At 35.1% G+C, this 7439-nt stretch overlaps 2 long non-coding RNA genes across 2 annotated transcripts; one reads left to right on the top strand and one right to left on the bottom strand.

The window, feature by feature from the left end:
* Nucleotides 1-1694: 1694 nt before the first annotated feature.
* LOC144569583 (uncharacterized) lies at nucleotides 1695-3108 on the top strand. The gene is made up of 3 exons (XR_013516097.1): nucleotides 1695-1981; nucleotides 2624-2693; nucleotides 2862-3108. It is a non-coding gene; the product is annotated as an uncharacterized LOC144569583 (long non-coding RNA).
* Nucleotides 3109-3189: 81 nt separating this feature from the next.
* On the bottom strand, nucleotides 3190-4672 carry LOC144569584 (uncharacterized). Its single transcript, XR_013516098.1, has 3 exons — nucleotides 4506-4672; nucleotides 4303-4376; nucleotides 3190-3830 (listed from the first exon to the last, which is right to left on the bottom strand). It is a non-coding gene; the product is annotated as an uncharacterized LOC144569584 (long non-coding RNA).
* Nucleotides 4673-7439: the final 2767 nt, after the last annotated feature.

Here is a 7439-nt window from a genome sequence, read left to right as displayed (position 1 = left end):
ACCGTATGCGTGAAATGACACTCGGTGAGAAGATGAGGTTCGGAGGCTTTGAGGGGGACGAGGAGGTGTATAAAGAGCGCTTCGTTGTGAGCGTCTCTCAAGTTGGTGTCAACAAAACTGCCACCATAGAGACCATTTCTGTCACATCACTTTTAAACTTTCTTGGTAGAAAAAATAAACATGAAGATGGACATGGTGGACCAACCGATGATGCTACTAGGATCTACAAGTGGTTAACGGAAGAACGAGAAAGCAATATATATTTTGTTTTGGAATTAAGCAACTATTTTACGTTACATACTAAGGTAAATTTCATCGTGGTTTAATTACAGGAATGACTGCAACAGCAGAGTGGAAGGAGGCATAAATTTAAATGACAAAAGTTTTAAAATTTCAATCAATACTAATGTCAGTCCTAACTGAGAACTGACGGAATCAAAAGATCAGTACTATGATATATTTTGATTTCAATCAATACAATCAATTTTTTCTTTCTTCGAATTGTTTTAGCTGTGTATAGTACGTAATAGGGAGATAGTCGAATCTGTGAACTGATGGAATCAAAAGATCAGTATGGTATATTTTGTTTCCCTATTATGGTTCTGAATGTCTTTAGTTTATCTAGATGTTATTAACTTATTATAAATTTGTTCGATTCAATAAACATAATTTTTCCAATTATTAGTCTCTTACACTTATTTCAATATGGTTACCTTGCGGCAAGGAGAACAGATGGAAGGGATGAGCAATAATGTTTTTTTTCTTCTTCTAAGAAATGTACCTAGATCTCACATGTTTTTATGAAAAATTTCCATTCCTTTTAAATGTAACTCAACATGTGCCATCACTAGAAAAATAAACACAATTTTCTTCCGTGATTTTCCGTTCAGTAATTGCTGTATGTTAATTCTGTGACTACTAATCTACATATCTGTGCTTCTACATTAACAACGCCAGCACCATTAAGCTGATAGGTAAAGTATCTTTTTTCAGGCCCTATGATCCGTCCCAAGCCCTATGTATCTCTTCTCGAGCTTTTCAAATTGAGGTCATGTGCTTAAATCAGAATTTCTTACCAAAAGTTATAACTGTTTAGAGTTTCGAAAATAGTGCGTTGACATATTATTACAAAAAAAAAAAGATCAATGATGTGCTGATGTTTTATGCCCTAGTTAATATAGTCTCATTCCGAAACATCGATAACACCAAAACTTTTGTACAATTAATCGTATCAAAACTTCAAATTTTTTGTTTTTAAAAAAAAAACTTGGAACACATGCTTTGTTTGAACACCAAAAAAGGGTGCGCAAACATTGTCTGCAGGCCACCCATATACAAGTGGTGCGCAGATAATGTCAGCGTTCCTACTAACTTTGAAATTTTTACAAATGTGCTGTTAACTTTGGATTTTTATTTTATTTTTAAATGCTAACTAAGAATATATTCGGCTAATAATTGATGTGACAACTTTGATCACATATGATATTAAAATAAAACCACTTAATTTGTTAATGTATAGAAAAAAAAAACATTGGAAATTACAAGCAATACATATATATAGAGATGGGCTATGCTACATTGCAATGTATTGAGCTATCTATGCATTGCATTTCAGGCCATTGGATGTGCTTCGAAAACCGTTCGGATCGCTGATCAGATAGGCTCATTTTAGCGCTGAAATTTTACTCCATTAACCTGGTAATGGAGGCGTCCATTTTCATCTACCCTGACCCCTAGCGAAAGAGAAACCAAATCGCCTCCCCTCTCTCCGTCGCCCCCCTCCGACCCTCTCCCTCGGGAGGTCGCGCTCTCCTCTGTCGCAGAGTATCCAGCCGTTCTCTTCTTACCTCTGCGACCTAGCGCCAGGCTCCAGCACCTGTCTCAGCACCTCATCGCGCCTCTCCTCTTTCGCGCAATGGCACCTGTCCTCGTGGCCGACCCACCGCGTCTCTCCTTCCTCTCGCGAAGTCTGACGACCGAGGTATCTCTCTTTCTCAAAATTTGGACAGATTTTTGCTTATTTCTGAAGTAAATGGCAATACCCATTTTAGGGTTTAATCTAGTTATGTTTTTGCCAATCTAGGGTTTAATTTCTTCCATATTGTACGGTATGGTATATGCTGGTATTCGTTGCATTTTGTATATTTTGTAGAAAGTTAATTGAGTAACAATTAAGGAGATAATAGTATGCTATGAAAATTAATAGAAAGAAATATCATGTATTCCAAGAACAATCTTGATTATCTACTTATATCTGTTGGAACAATTAATATTGAAAATCATGCAATAATACAAACATTGTAGAAGATAAGCACTGACATCCCCTGCCTAGCAACTTTTGATTCTCTTCTATGCTCCTGAAACAACCCTTAATAAGCTTTTACCTGACCCCCATTGATCCTCATGTTTGTGTTCATTTACTCAAAGCAAAACTAAGCTTGACATTTATTGGCTTTAAGAAATGGCTTCACCATCTGATAGGCTAAGTTGATGGATTTCAGCCATTTTTATTTATAATATTAAGGTGATTTCAGCCATTTTCACTTTGTTGAATGTAAAAAATTTGATGTTTGAGGTTGTTTTTACAAAGTATCAATTTTAGTGTATTCATTTGATTACACAGGATTTTGTGGTTGGGTGCTCCCAGCCAATCTGAGGCATATAGGACGCCCATGGTACTTCTCCCATTTTTGGTATGTTAATAAATTTTTTTGTACCTACACGGCTTGTACCTGCTGCAATAAAAAAAAACGGTTTATAATTCAAGGACTTGTCTACAAGTTATTATTTTCTTGTATTATTTACTTTTGCTTCTTTTTAATAATTTTTGCTAATTAATGATATCTTCGTATAATTTACAGAATAAAGAAAGTCCTGGAAAGGGTGCAGAAGGCTTACGATAGTGAGGACGACAATGAAGTTGATGATGAAGAAACTAAGTATAGTGTTGTTAGAGTAATTAACTTCTTTTGTTATTAGAATTTAGTAGTAGTATCAGTAAACAAAAGGCTTACTTGTATTGTGACATTGTAATTGTGAAGTGTTTTGTTCACTTTTCTGGAAGTTCCATGTAATCTATCTTTTGTTAATAATGCTTCTTGCAAATAATTTGATTGATTTCTACAATCTGTAATTCATTTCACTACAGAACGTGTTCCTTTCATAGCTGCCTTTATGCAAATTAATACAAGCAAGCTCTAATTGAGTTGTTCAAATTACTACATAACATCTGTACAATTTGGAGTTGTTTTACCATCTTTTCTTTATGTTTTACAATTTAGACTCTGCTACACGTCGGCACCATATCGAGTTCTACCATGTTTTCTTGTACCAGTATCAATAATAAAAAAAATAATACAATTACTTGTATTAGAAATATACAAGAAAAATATATCAGAAATATACTAGTTTTAATTACTTTGTACTCGACAGCAAAACATAACAAGCAACAATTCTCGATAGAAAATCATTCTCTTTACAGCATATCGGCAAATAATGCTCAATAATTCTGATCATATCAGCATACTAATTTAATAAGAATAAACAACTCAATTTCTTAACAACTAAAGCAATTGAACTTTTAAAGTGCATTCCACTCCAAAATTAGAACAAAATTTGACAACTCAATACATAGGAAAAGATGCATAAAAAATAAAGGGAATACTTGACAGACTATAAACTCATTTATCATCTAAATACAAAATTCTCAAATTTTCAGCTTAAAATTTCTCATAGCATAAACAAATCAACTCCCACCCTACCGGCATCAGTTTTGTGGCATGATGAATTGACAAGTACACGAGCATCCATCAACTAGAAGTTACCAATTCCTGAAAATTGAAATACATGAGACAACCTTGAACATTCTTCAATGCAGACAACTTGGAAAGATGTGGTTAAAGTACTGCAATGCAGATAAGAGGATGCTAATGGGCTCAAACCTGTTACCGAATCCGGATTAGGCTTATTGGATGTTATAGGCTGCTTTAGTGCTGTTGGTTGTATTAATTTCTGTTTTTTTTTCTTGATACTGTTAATTTATCTCAGCTGCTAGATGTTGTGTAGAAATCTATATCAATGGTACTAGTACAGTTCCAGTATTTTAGTCAATACTGGCATGGTACTGGTCAATGGTACCGATTGGTGTCAGCGGTACTGGTAAGACACCAGGGCAGATAGGTACTGTCGGTTGTAAAAAAGATTATTTTGTGAATGTTTGTATAATCCACTTCATGCCTATAAGGAAAGAAAAGAAATCAATAGTCTTCATTTTTTTTCTTAAGAGAGTGCCAAAAGTAATACATTTTGACAGGAACCTTGTTCACTGCCTCTTCAGCCTCTTTTGATGAGAAAAGCTTAGAAGCTTTGATCCTTTCCTACAAAAGTAGAAATTCATCTAGTTTTCACTCTTCATATCAAATTCAAAAGGGATGAAGTGTCGGTTGTAAAAAAGATAGGCAACACAAGTTTAGTTGAGAAGGCAACGCTGAGAGATGAGATCTTACCGAAACCCTAGGTCTCGGAGTGAGAGAGAGGGGATCGCGTGAGAGAGAAATCATGCACTGAGAGAGGAGAGGAGCGGGATCGCCTTGAACAAGTAGCTGGAGATGGGGGGTCGCGTGAGAGAGGGAGGCTAGCGCTGGAGACGGGGGAGGGGGTCGCGTGAGAGAGAGAGGGCTTGGGGTCAGTTTTGTAATAAGTGGACACATCCATTTAAATGGAGATCCGAAAAATCTAATTTCAGCGTCATTTCAGCGAATTTTTTTGAATCAGATCCATCTGATCCGAACGGTTTTTGAAGCACATCCAATGGCCTGAAATGCAATGCATAGATGGCTCAATACATTGCAATGTAGCATAGCCCATCTCCATATATATATATATATACTCTATATATATATATATATATATATATATGTCGCATTTATTTGTATTAATTACCAAAATTATGAAATATCTTAATCGCACATGTTGCTTCAGTGGACCATCAAAGCTAGATCTTCGATCACTATAAAGCAACCATTTTATTATAATTACTAAACAAAACTCAATTTAACAACAGATAAATTAGCAGTAATGAAGCCTCAGTACGTGTAGTTGTCAATGTCATGCCCCGCCAGAAGTTGAGTTGCCAGAAAAGTAAAATTGATGTGTGTCGTATTGCACCATGCAACTAGAATACAGCACCAGGTCCAATCGAATGGTTGTGAAGAACTGGAGGGTTGACGATAGGCACTGAGAGCAATCCGATGGTTGGAGATCCCTTGTGCACTGCGCCAGAGCATAGATCGTGATGTCTTCAGTGTAGTTGGCCTTTCCACGTCCCAAATAACTGCTGTTCCCGGCTGAAACCGCATCTGAAATTGTTGTGTTCACCAGCTCGTTGATAGCCTTCTCAAATGCATCGGTATCTGTGACATTTTTGTCAGAGTATTTAGTGTAGCTGACGATCAGATCGTACTGCCCCACAAAGTTAATGTTGTCGTAACGCATGAAGCAGTAGTCATACCACAGCCTTGCATCGGCTTGTGTCGGGCATGCCTGATATATATATAGATATACAAATAAGTGACAGTACATTTATATATTAAAATTTTAAAATGAATAACAAAATCAAGAAACAAACCACAGGGATCTGCTTAGCAGCATCCGCAAGGCACGAGGAGCAATCGTCTGAACTGACATCCCCTCTGCATTGTGCGAGACCATAAATCGTGTTGCTTCCATTGCCAAAAGAACTCACGGCATAGCCTCCGACCGAGGCCTCAGTTACTAGATCTGATATGACACGGTTTATGTTAGTTTCAATGTCGCTATTATTGTAGCTCTTGTCACAGTGCTTTGTTATTACATCTGCACAATAGCACAAGGGGAGCATAAGAGATAAGAGAAAGATTTGTAGTAGTGGTGCCATGTTTGTGGTGTATGTAATGATAGTTTTGGCTTGTTTATATAGAAGGTATTTTGAAGAGTCCGTGTCCCTCCAGGTACCGGAGGTGCAATTAATAAAAATGGATGGTCCAGATTAATTCCATCCTGGCCAAACTCAATTTAGTAGCTGTTGAGATTGTAGAGAATCTGCTTTGAGATTCGTGCCAAGTGAATGAACGGTCCACATTCACCGCTTGCACCTCAGGTACCTGAGGTGATCTGCTTTGGTCAAATTAGCTATGCATGCTTTTGTTGACATTTCTTAATTTGTTTATTTCCCTTACTATGAACAGGTTCTTCGTATGACTGGGAAATTAAGAAAAAGGAAGAGAGAGAAACAAAAAGATGGAATTTTTTTATCTGTAGAAATTAAAAAAAAAAAGATAGAGAAACAAAAAAAGTATATTGTATAGATTGGTAGAAAGATCAGTAGGAATTCTACTGATTCAAACTTAGTTTTTTTTTTTTTTTTTTTAAATCTGATACAAACTTACTTCTTCTTTTTTTTAAATCTGATACATAAACAGAGATAATTTTTATATTATATATAGATTTTAAGATACTTTATCTATTTTTGTAAAAACCTTTTATACTTTACTAAAAAAATTTAAAGGAAAAAAATACAAGGTGGTTTAAATTGGAATTATTCCTACCGATCTAATTTTTTTATTTTTAGAATCAGTAGTCTACCGATCTTTCTACCAATCAAAAATATGATATACTCTTTCCATTTCTCTCTCTTTCTTTTTCTTAATTTGTACAGATAAAAAAATTTCCTTAAAGATTGCCCAGTCCAACAGCCTTTTCATGTATTCCAATAACAAAGCAGTATGTACGCTTAAGTTTAATGATAAGCCTACAGGCCTTTTCATAAAAAAAATTAAAAAAAAAATAGTAAAGCAGTATTGTTTGATTTTTTTTTTCTACATTATTACCTTTTGCATGATAATTAGCAACCAATTAAGTTTTGTTCTCAGAGAGTCCTTGACAGACTACGACACAATCCAGAAATAAAAATATGATCTACCAAGATGAATCCTTTACGTATGTTGTATTGATCCGATTACTATGATTTTTACTGGTTTGTAACACGTTGCAAAAAGTTTTGACCAACAACTATTAGAGAAATTTGCTTTGACGAAAATTTATCGAGAAATTAAGCATGCTATTACTTTGACAATTACTCCAAATTAAAGTAAGGTAAAAAAACTCAATGTACTCAAATTTATTTTTTCAATGACAACCTTTCCAAGATCCAATTAATAGAACTCCCTCGAGTCAAATGTTAAATTATTTAACAATGAATATCTCTGGAAAATGTGAAGCTCCTTAATTCATTAAGACTTCAATAGGGCATTTTTCTTTCTTTTGAACCAGTCGTGACCAAGAAGATATTTGCATAGTTCTGCAGTATTGCTTAGATAGTTGAAAGTTGAAACAGACATATATATATATGCAGTTTTTCCTGTTTTCTTCTCATATCTCTCTATCTCATAATTAAAAGTAGA

The sequence above is a fragment of the Carex rostrata genome, chromosome 18, assembly GCF_964058835.1.
Source record: "Carex rostrata chromosome 18, lpCarRost1.2, whole genome shotgun sequence".
NCBI lineage: Eukaryota > Viridiplantae > Streptophyta > Magnoliopsida > Poales > Cyperaceae > Carex > Carex rostrata.
The sequence above is the reverse complement of the archived record's forward strand: the minus strand, read 5'-3'. Positions and strand labels throughout refer to the sequence as shown.